The 10,718-nt window shown below is 46.0% G+C and overlaps 1 long non-coding RNA gene across 1 annotated transcript; it reads left to right on the top strand.

Moving 5' to 3' along the window:
• Window positions 1-138: 138 nt before the first annotated feature.
• LOC130191819 (uncharacterized) lies at window positions 139-10,715 on the top strand. Its single transcript, XR_008831260.1, has 2 exons — window positions 139-212; window positions 10,408-10,715. It is a non-coding gene; the product is annotated as an uncharacterized LOC130191819 (long non-coding RNA).
• The last annotated feature ends 3 nt before the right edge of the window (window positions 10,716-10,718 follow it).

The following is a 10,718-nucleotide window of genomic DNA, read 5'->3' as shown; positions in this document are numbered from 1 at the left end:
ATATAAATAATAAATAATAAATACGTGGGCTGAGCCAGGCGCTGTTTAGCTCACAGTGAAATAAAAGAGAGAAAATCCGTGTGAGTGTTTCCTGGTTGGAGCCACACCTCAAAGAGAGAGAGAAAGAGGGAGGGGGGGGGGGACTCCGGACCCGCAGCTGGTTCGGGTCTCAGTCTGCAGCTTCCAGCCGACGCGCAGCTTCCGGTCTCCTGGTGAGTCGTTTCTCTTCTATTAAAGGTTGTAATCGGCGGACAGAGCGCTCACTCCGTCACAACATCCAGGACCCTGAGGGCTGTGAGGGTCACGATACCTTTAAGACACCTGAAGAACCGGGCTACGTGTGTGTGTAGCAATGAGGAAGTTCTCTGGTGGAGACCTGCTCCGTTCAGTGACCCTTCATCCGGTCTCGGAGGAGCCGGTCGAAGTGGACTTCCGGACGTCTCCTCCATCAGAGTGTCACACGCTCGAGTCCCTTTGTGTGCACAACATTAAAGTCCAGGATGTGGTTAGCTTAGCTTAGCACAATGGCTGGCGGCAGGGGGAAACTGTTAGCATCCATCTGAAGAGAGAACACTTTTATTTGAAAGAAAAAGCTTCTTTGATGCCAAAGAAATCCCTCTGAGGTCAGAGGTCACCAACGCTGCTGAGCCCCATTCAGGAGCTTCTGAAAACGTGGTGTTTTCCAGACATGGAGCGACAACAACAGGTCTGGGGTCAGTGTCGCTCTGAGTGTCTGACCAGCAGCCAGACCACGCCCCACCACGACGGATGGCTTCCGGTGCGTTCAGGTGCCGTTGGAAACGCAGCCACTGTGTCGTTGGATGTCTTGTCTTTAAGCGGCAGCTAGTCTAGACATGATGACGAAGACTCTGGAGAACTGTTTCCTGTTTGTGGATGAAGACGATCTGGAGACGCAGACTGACGACCAGCTGGTGTTTACAGTGTGTCTGTCATGTAAACATGTCTCTGGTTAGTCTGGTTAGTCTCTGGTTAGTCTTGATAGTCTCTGGTTAGTCTGGTTAGTCTTGATAGTCTCTGGTTAGTCTTGATAGTCTCTGATTAGTCTTGATAGTCTCTGGTTAGTCTTGATAGTCTCTGGTTAGTCTCTGGATAGTCTTGATAGTCTCTGGTTAGTCTTGATAGTCTCTGGTTAGTCTCTGGTTTGTCTTGATAGTCTCTGGTTAGTCTTGGTAGTCTGGTTTGTCTTGATCGTCTCTGGTTAGTCTTGATAGTCTCTGGATAGTCTCTGGTTCGTCTCTGGATAGTCTCTGGTTAATCTTGTTAGTCTCTGGTTAGTCTTGATAGTCTCTGGTTAGTCTTGAATGATAGTCTCTGGTTCGTCTCTCGATAGTCTCTGGTTAGTCTTGGTAGTATCTGGTTAGTCTCTGGTTAGTCTCTGGTTAGTCTTGGTAGTATCTGGTTAGTCTCTGGTTAGTCTTGGTAGTCTCTGGTTAGTCTCTGGATAGTCTTGATAGTCTCTGGCTAGTCTTTGGTTACTCTGGTTAGTCTCTGGTTAGTCTTGCTAGTCTCTTGTTAGTCTCTGGATAGTCTTGTTACTCTCTGGATAGTCTTGATAGTCTCTGGCTAGTCTTGTTAGTCTCTGGTTAGTCTTGATAGTCTCTGGTTAGTCTTTATATTATCTGGTTAGTCTCTGGTTAGTCTTGATAGTCTCTGGTTACTCTTGATAGTCTCTGGTTAGTCTTGTTAGTCTTTATATTATCTGGTTAATCTCTGGATAGTCTTTGGTTAGTCTTGATAGTCTCTGGTTAGTCTCTGGATAGTCTTGTTAGTCTCTGGTTAGTCATGTTAGTCTGGTTAGTCTTGATGGTCTCTGGTTAGTCTTGTTAGTCTCTGGTTAGTCTTGATAGTCTCTGGTTCGTCTCTGGTTAATCTTGTTAGTCTCTGGTTAGTCTTGATAGTCTCTGGTTAGTCTTGGTAGTATCTGGTTAGTCTCTGGTTAGTCTTGGTAGTCTCTGGTTAGTCTCTGGATAGTGTTGATAGTCTGGTTAGTCTTGTTAGTATCTGGATAGTCTTGTTAGTCTCTGGTTAGTCTTGGTAGTCTCTGGTTAGTCTCTGGTTAGTCTTGTTAGTCTCTGGATAGTCTTGTTACTCTCTGGATAGTCTTGATAGTCTCTGGCTAGTCTTGTTAGTCTCTGGTTAGTCTCTGGTTACTCTGGTTAGTCTCTGGTTAGTCTTGCTAGTCTCTTGTTAGTCTCTGGATAGTCTTGTTACTCTCTGGATAGTCTTGATAGTCTCTGGCTAGTCTTGTTAGTCTCTGGTTAGTCTTGATAGTCTCTGGTTAGTCTTGTTAGTCTCTGGTTAGTCTTTATATTCTCTGGTTAATCTCTGGATAGTCTCTGGTTAGTCTTGATAGTCTGGTTAGTCTCTGGATAGTCTTGTTAGTCTCTGGTTAGTCATGTTAGTCTCTGGTTAGTCTTGATGGTCTCTGGTTAGTCTTGTTAGTCTCTGGTTAGTCTCTGGTTAGTCTTGATAGTCTCTGGTTCGTCTCTGGTTAATTTTGTTAGTCTCTGGTTAGTCTTGGTAGTCTCTGGTTAGTCTCTGGATAGTCTTGATAGTCTCTGGTTAGTCTTGTTAGTATCTGGATAGTCTTGTTAGTATCTGGTTAGTCTTGGTAGTCTCTGGTTAGTCTTGTTAGTCTCTGGTTAGTCTTGTTAGTCTCTGGTTAGTCTTGGTTGTCTCTGGTTAGTCTTGGTAGTCTCTGGTTAGTCTTGGTTGTCTCTGGTTAGTCTTGTTAGTCTCTGGTTAGTCTTGGTAGTCTCTGGTTTGTCTCTGGTTAGTCTTGGTTGTCTCTGGTTAGTCTTAGTAGTCTCTGGTTAGTCTCTGGTTAGTCTCTGCACGCACACACACACAAACACACAGACAGACACACAAACACACAGACAGACACACACAAATGCACACACATACATAAACAGACTATAGAATATATATATATTCATATAAATATATATATATATATTTACTGATGAAATGAAATCTAACTTATATTTCATATTTAGTAGTGTTTAAATTAAGTGTTTCCCACAATGCAACTGGAATGTTAAAACAAGTTTCTGCTCTCCAAAGGAAGAACCATTTAATGTGCGTGTTGTACGTGAGTGTGTGTGTGAGTGAATATTTGCCCCATGATGTCAGTGAGAAGAGGAACAAGGGGAAACCTGTGTGCCCCCCCCCCCCCCCCCCCCCAGATGGTACGGTCCGCCCTGCTGTCAGTTTGTGAAGCTCAGAGGAAAATAAAGTTGAGGAAGTTTTAAAGTGAAGTACAACGTAGTAGTACAACATAGTACTATGTAGTAGTTCTCTTGGAGAAACATGAATCAACTCGTTTCTTCTCACATTCTTTAATCTTCTTCTGAAGTTTAACCCTTTAATGTACCAGCAATAAAGTATTTATTAGATATTAGATATAATATATTAGATATCACGAGCTGTTCGTTATTCAGCCATAATGTCCAACAGCGTGGTCAGAGGAGTGGAGAGCCAATAGGATCCTTCAGGTGACCTCATGACTAGAGGAGTGGTGAGCCAATAGGATCCTTCAGGTGACCTCATGACTAGAGGAGTGGTGAGCCAATAGGATCCTTCAGGTGACCTCATGACTAGAGAAGTGGTGAGCCAATAGGATCCTTCAGGTGACCTCATGACTAGAGGAGTGGAGAGCCAATAGGATCCTTCAGGTGACCTCATGACTAGAGGAGTGGTGAGCCAATAGGATCCTTCATGTGACCTCATGACTAGAGGAGTGGTGAGCCAATAGGATCCTTCAGGTGACCTCATGACTAGAGGAGTGGAGCCAATAGGATCCTTCAGGTGACCTCATGACTAGAGGAGTGGTGAGCCAATAGGATCCTTCAGGTGACCTCATGACTAGAGGAGTGGTGAGCCAATAGGATCCTTCAGGTGACCTCATGACTAGAGGAGTGGTGAGCCAATAGGATCCTTCAAGTGACCTCATGACTAGAGGAGTGGTGAGCCAATAGGATCCTTCATGTGACCTCATGACTAGAGGTGGTGAGCCAATAGGATCCTTCCCTCATGACTAGAGGAGTGGTGAGCCAATAGGATCCTTCAGGTGACCTCATGACTAGAGGAGTGGTGAGCCAATAGGATCCTTCAGGTGACCTCATGACTAGAGGAGTGGTGAGCCAATAGGATCAGTAGAGCTGAAGACCAGAACCAGTAGACCTGAAGACCAGAACCAGTAGACCTGAAGACCAGATCCAGTAGACCTGAAGACCAGAACCAGTAGACCTGAAGACAAGATCCAGTAGACCTGAAGACCAGATCCAGTAGACCTGAAGGCCAGATCCAGTAGACCTGGAGATCAGAACCAGAGACGCTATGAATAAAATACTGCAGGGTGATTTCTATGGCACTGTGCGCAATATAAAGGGTGACCACTCGGGGGCAGCAGTTGCAGTATAAAGGGTGACCACTAGGGGGCAGCAGTTACAATATAAAGGGTGACCACTAGGGGGCAGCAGTTACAGTATAAAGGGTGACCACTAGGGGGCAGCAGTTACAGTATAAAGGGTGACCAATTCAATTCAATTCAATTCAGTTTATTTGTATAGCCCAATTTCACAAATTACAAATTTGTCTCGGAGTGCTTTACAATCTGTACACATAGACATCCCTGCCCCAAAACCTCACATCGGACCAGGAAAAACTCCCAAATAACCCTTCAGGGGGGAAAAAAAGGGAAGAAACCTGCAGGAGAGCAACAGAGGAGGATCCCTCTCCTAGGATGGACAGATGCAATAGATGTAATGTGTACAGAAGGACAGATTTAGAGTTAAAATACATTCAATGAATATGACAGAGTGTATGAATAGTTCATAGTAGGCATATTCCACGATGGAGACCTCCACGATCCATCAGGCAGATGGCGGTGGGGAGGAGGAGGGCGGAGTCTCAACAGGACAGTGGCGTAGTCATGAGCAGGAATTCCACGACCCAGATGATCCATCAGGCAGATAGGATCTATGCCGTCTCATAGGGTCCGATGACCCCATGAGACGTAAAGTCAAAAGGACTTCCGGGGAGAAAGCAGAGTTAGTAACGTGTGATTGAGAAATGAAAATTCATCCTTAAGGAGAGAAAAAAGAGGAGATAGGTACTCAGTGCATCCTAAAGCGTCCCCGGCAGCTATAAGCCTATAGCAGCATATCAAGGGGCTGGACCAGGGCAAACCTGATTCAGCCCTAACTATAAGCTCTGTCAAAGAGGAAGGTCTTAAGTCTACTCTTAAACGAGGTGACTGTGTCTGCCTCCCGGACTGAAATTGGAAGCTGGTTCCATAAAAGAGGAGCTTGATAACTAAAGGCTCTGGCTCCCATTCTACTTTTTAAGACTCTAGGAACTACAAGTAGTCCCGCATTTAGTGAGCGCAGATCTCTAGTGGGGCAATATGGTACTACAAGCTCCTTAAGATATGATGGTGCATCACCAATCAAGGCTTTGTAGGTTAAGAGAAGAATTTTAAAAGTGATTCTTGATTTTACTGGGAGCCAGTGCAGAGCAGCTAGTGCAGGAGTGATGTGATCTCTTTTCTTAGTTTTAGTGAGAACACGAGCTGCAGCATTCTGGATCAACTGGAGGGACCTAAGAGATTTATTAGAGCAGCCTGCTAATAAGGAGTTGCAGTAATCCAGTCTCGAAGTAACGAACGCTGAACCAATTTTTCTGCATCTTTTGAGACAAGATGTGCCTGATTTTTGAAATATTACGTAGATGAAAGAATGCAGTCCTTGAGATTTGCTTTACGTGGGAGTTAAAGGACAAGTCGATCAAAGATAACGCCAAGATTCTTTACAGTGGTGTTGGATGCCAGGGCAATGCCGTCTACAGAATCCACATCACCAGATAATTGATCTCTGAGGTGCTCAGGGCCGATTAAAATTACTTGGTTTTGTCTGAGTTTAACATCAAGAAGTTGCAGGTCATCCATGTTTTATGTCTTTAAGACATGCTTGAATTTTACAGAGTTGGTTGCTCTCCTCTGGTTTTATCGATAAATATAGTTGAGTGTCATCTGCATAACAATGAAAGTTTATGGAGTGTTTCCTGATAATATTGCCCAAAGGAAGCATGTATAAGGTAAATAAAATTGGTCCAAGCACAGAACCTTGTGGAACTCCGTGATTAACGTTGGTGGTTATCGGCGTCATCGTTTACAAATACAAACTGAGATCGATCTGATAAATAGGATTTAAACCAAATTAGTGCCGTGCCTGAAATGCCAATCGACTGCTCCAGTCTCTGTAACAGGATGTCATGGTCAATGGTGTCGAATGCAGCACTAAGGTCTAACAAGACCAGGACAGAGAGGAGTCCTTTATCTGCTGCCATTAAGAGGTCATTTGTAATTTTCACCAGTGCCGTCTCGGTGCTGTGGTGTTTTCTAAATCCTGATTGAAATTTCTCAAATAAACTATTATGATGTAGAAAGTCGCACAACTGATTTGCGACCACTTTCTCAAGGATCTTGGAGAGGAACGGGAGGTTAGAGATCGGTCTGTAGTTAGCCAATACCTCTGGATCCAGAGTGGGCTTCTTCAGGAGAGGTTTAATAACAGCCACCTTGAAGGAGTGTGGTACGTGGCCTGTTAGCAGAGACACATTGATAATATCTAATAGAGCCGCCAATTAAAGGCAAAACGTCTTTAAGCAGCCTCGTCGGGATGGGGTCCAAGAGACAGGTAGACGTGTTCGTAGTAGAAACCGTTGAAAATAATTGGTCACGGTTGATAGGAGAAAATCCCTCCAAATATACACCAGGGCATACAGCGGTTTCCAAGGCCATTCCACTTGAGGACAGATTGGCACTGGTTATGGGCAAGAGATTATTAATCTTGTCCCTAATAGTTAAAATATTTTCATTAAAGAAGTTCATAAAGTCATTACCACTAAGGTTTATAGGAATGCTCGGCTCCACAGAGCTGTGACTCTCTGTCAGCCTGGCTACAGTGCTGAAGAGAAACCTGGGGTTGTTATTTTTTTCTATTATTGATGAGTAATAGGTTGCTCTGGCACTACGGAGGGCCTTCTTATATGTATTAAGACTATCTCGCCAAACTAAGCGGGATTCTTGAGATTAGTTGAACGCCATATGCGTTCAAGCTTTCGTGACGCTTGCTTCAGTTTGCGGGTCTGAGGTTATACCAGGAGCAAACCTCCTCTTCCTCACTGTCTTCTTCTTCAGAGGGCTATCGAGTCCAGTGTCATTCTCAGAGAGCCTATGGCACTGTCAACAAGATGATCAATCTGGGACGGACTAAAGTTAGACCAGGAGTCCTCTGTTATATTGAGACGTGGTATCGAATCAAATACAGAAGGAATCGCTTCTTTAAATTTAGCTACAGCACTATCAGTTAGACATCTAGTGTAGAAACTTTTGACTAACGGAGTACACTCCGGTAGTATAAATTCAAAAGTTATGAGGTTGTGGTCTGACAGAAGAGGATTCTGTGGGAAGACGTTCAAATGCTCAATGTCAACGCCATAAGTAAGAACAAGATCAAGCGTGTGGCCAAAGCTATGAGTGGGTTTCTGTACTCTCTGACAGAAGCCAATCGAGTCCAACAAGGAGATGAATGCAGCACTAAGGCAATCATTATCAACATCCACATGGATATTAAAATCTCCAACAATAATAACTTTATCGGTTTTAAGAACCAAACTTGATATAAATTCTGAGAATTCAGATATAAACTCTGAATATGGACCTGGTGGCGGTACAGAATCACAAATCGAATTGGCTGTAGTGTTTTCCAGGTTGGATGAAAGACTAAGAACAAGGCTTTCAAATGAGGTGTAGTGTAATTTTGGTTGAGGATTAATTAATAGGCTCGATTCAAAGATGGCTGCTACTCCACCTCCTCGACCGGTGCCTCGAGGAATGTGAGTATTAATATGACTTGGAGGAGTCGATTCATTCAGGCAGACATATTCTTCATGGCTCAGCCAGGTTTCAGTTAGACAACATAAATCAATGTGATTATCTGATATTAAATCATTCAGTAACACAGCTTTAGATGACAGAGATCGAATATTTAGGAGACCACATTTAATAAACCTATTTTGTTGCACTGCTGAAATAATTGTGTTAACTTGTATAAGGTTATTGTACGACTCCTCTTCTGCTTACTTTTGATTTATTTAATTGAAGTGGCCGTGGGACAGACACAGTCTCTACTCTAAAGTCAAGGGTGGGTAACTGCTCGAATGGAAGAGCAGAGAAGGGTGTTAAACTACAACTCTGCTCCCGGTTCCTGATCTGAACCCTGGGTTGTCATAGATTAAGTCCGTGATCAACTTGGTCATATTCGCAGAAATGAGGCGCTCCGTCCAACGTGGGATGAATGCCGTCTCTCCTCATCAGATCAGGTTTTCCCCAGAAAGTCTTCCAGTTGTCTACGTAGCCCACATTATTGGCTGGGCACCACGTCGAGAGCCAGCGGGTGAAAGACGACATTCGCCTATACAATTCGCCTGTCTGCAAATTTGGGAGAGGGCCAGAGAAAATTACGGTGTCCGACAACGTCTTGGCATAAGCACACACCGATTCCACATTAATTTTAGTGACTTCCGACCGACGGGCTCGGCGTCATTACCACCGGCGTGTATTACAATCTGACTGTATCTCCGCTTGTCCTAGCCAGCAGCTTCAAACAAGACTCCACGTCGCCCGCTCTGGCCCCGGGAGGCACACGACTCTGGTCCGTGGCTTCGCTATTTTCACGTTCCTGACTATAGAGCTCCCGATAACCAGGGTGTGTTCCTCAGCGGGTGTGTCGCTGAGCAGGAAAACTGGTTGAAACGTGAAGTGGTTGGTGCACAGCGGGCTTCTGTGTAGACTTACTACTCCTGCGAACAGTTACCCAACCATCCGGCTGCACGGTTACCGCTGGGGCACAGCTAACAGCTGACTGTAGCTCCGCGCCGACTACGGGAGAAGGCGGGCTAACTAGCATAGCTGTCTGAGCTTCGATAGCGCGGAGCCGTGCATCTAACCCACTTAGACCTGCCTCCAACCTAGCAAATAAACTACACTTGTTGCATGTATCGTTATCATTAAGGGAGGCAGGGGGATAACTATACATGAGACACACTGAGCAAGAGGGAGCGGGAGGGAGAGAAGAAGAAGTCATGCTCGCTGTTGAGCTGGCAACCAGAGCTTACCGGAAGAGTGAGATGATGCGTTCAGGAGCAGCTGGGGGGCAGCAGTTGCAGTTTAAAGGGTGACCACTCAGGGGCAGCAGTTACAGTTTAAAGGGTGACCACTCAGGGGGCAGCAGTTGCAGTATAAAGGGTGACCACTAGGGGGCAGCAGTTGCAGTATAAAGGGTGACCACTAGGGGGCAGCAGTTGCAGTATAAAGGGTGACCACTAGGGGGCAGCAGTTGCAGTATAAAGGGTGACCACTAGGGGGCAGCAGTTGCAGTATAAAGGGTGACCACTAGGTGGCAGCAGTTACAGTATAAAGGGTGACCACTACGGGGGCAGCAGTTACAGTATAAAGGGTGACCACTACGGGGGCAGCAGTTACAGTATAAAGGGTGACCACTAGGGGGCAGCAGTTACAGTATAAAGGGTGACCACTAGGGGGCAGCAGTTACAGTATAAAGGGTGACCACTAGGGGGCAGCAGTTACAGTATAACGGGTGACCACTAGGGGGCAGCAGTTACAATATAAAGGGTGAGCACTAGGGGGCAGCAGTTACAGTTTAAAGGGTGACCACTCAGGGGCAGCAGTTGCAGTTTAAAGGGTGACCACTCGGGGGCAGCAGTTGCAGTATAAAGGGTGACCACTAGGGGGCAGCAGTTGCAGTATAAAGGGTGACCACTAGGGGGCAGCAGTTACAGTATAAAGGGTGACCACTAGGTGGCAGCAGTTACAGTATAAAGGGTGACCACTACGGGGGCAGCAGTTACAGTATAAAGGGTGACCACTAGGGGGCAGCAGTTACAGTATAACGGGTGACCACTAGGGGGCAGCAGTTACAATATAAAGGGTGAGCACTAGGGGGCAGCAGTTACAGTATAAAGGGTGACCACTAGGGGGCAGCAGTTGCAGTATAAAGGGTGACCACTAGGGGGCAGCAGTTACAGTATAAAGGGTGACCACTAGGTGGCAGCAGTTACAGTATAAAGGGTGACCACTAGGGGGCAGCAGTTACAATATAAAGGGTGACCACTAGGGGCCAGCAGTTACAGTATAAAGGGTGACCACTAGGGGGCAGCAGTTACAGTATAAAGGGTGACCACTAGGGGGCAGCAGTTACAGTATAAAGGGTGACCACTAGGGGGCAGCAGTCCAAGGCTCCGTCCGGGGGCCTCTTCTGGTCCCCAGCTCAGTTCAATGTTTCTCTTCTTCCTCCTCAGGTCTGTGTGGGTTTCGGGTTCTTGGTGTTTTCTTGGTTCTGGTTCTGATGCCCCAGGACTACCGGCAGCCTGCAGCTCCTCCCCCGGCCTACAGGGCGGCAGCAGAGAGCGGCGGCCGGACGCCGGACCGGCGGAGCGTCGGCATGAAGGACTTCTGGCACAAGATGGGCTGCTGCGTGGCGGCCAAGGCCCCGCCGGTGAGGGGGGGGGGGCTGCTTCCTGTTGTCATGATGATGTTATCAAGTCATGTCAAAACATCTGATGAAACATTAAATCTTAGAAAACTTAATAAAAATATAAAAAAACGATGT

The sequence above is a fragment of the Pseudoliparis swirei genome, chromosome 1, assembly GCF_029220125.1.
Source record: "Pseudoliparis swirei isolate HS2019 ecotype Mariana Trench chromosome 1, NWPU_hadal_v1, whole genome shotgun sequence".
Taxonomy (NCBI): Eukaryota; Metazoa; Chordata; class Actinopteri; order Perciformes; family Liparidae; genus Pseudoliparis; species Pseudoliparis swirei.
This window is presented reverse-complemented; position numbering and strand designations above follow the sequence as displayed.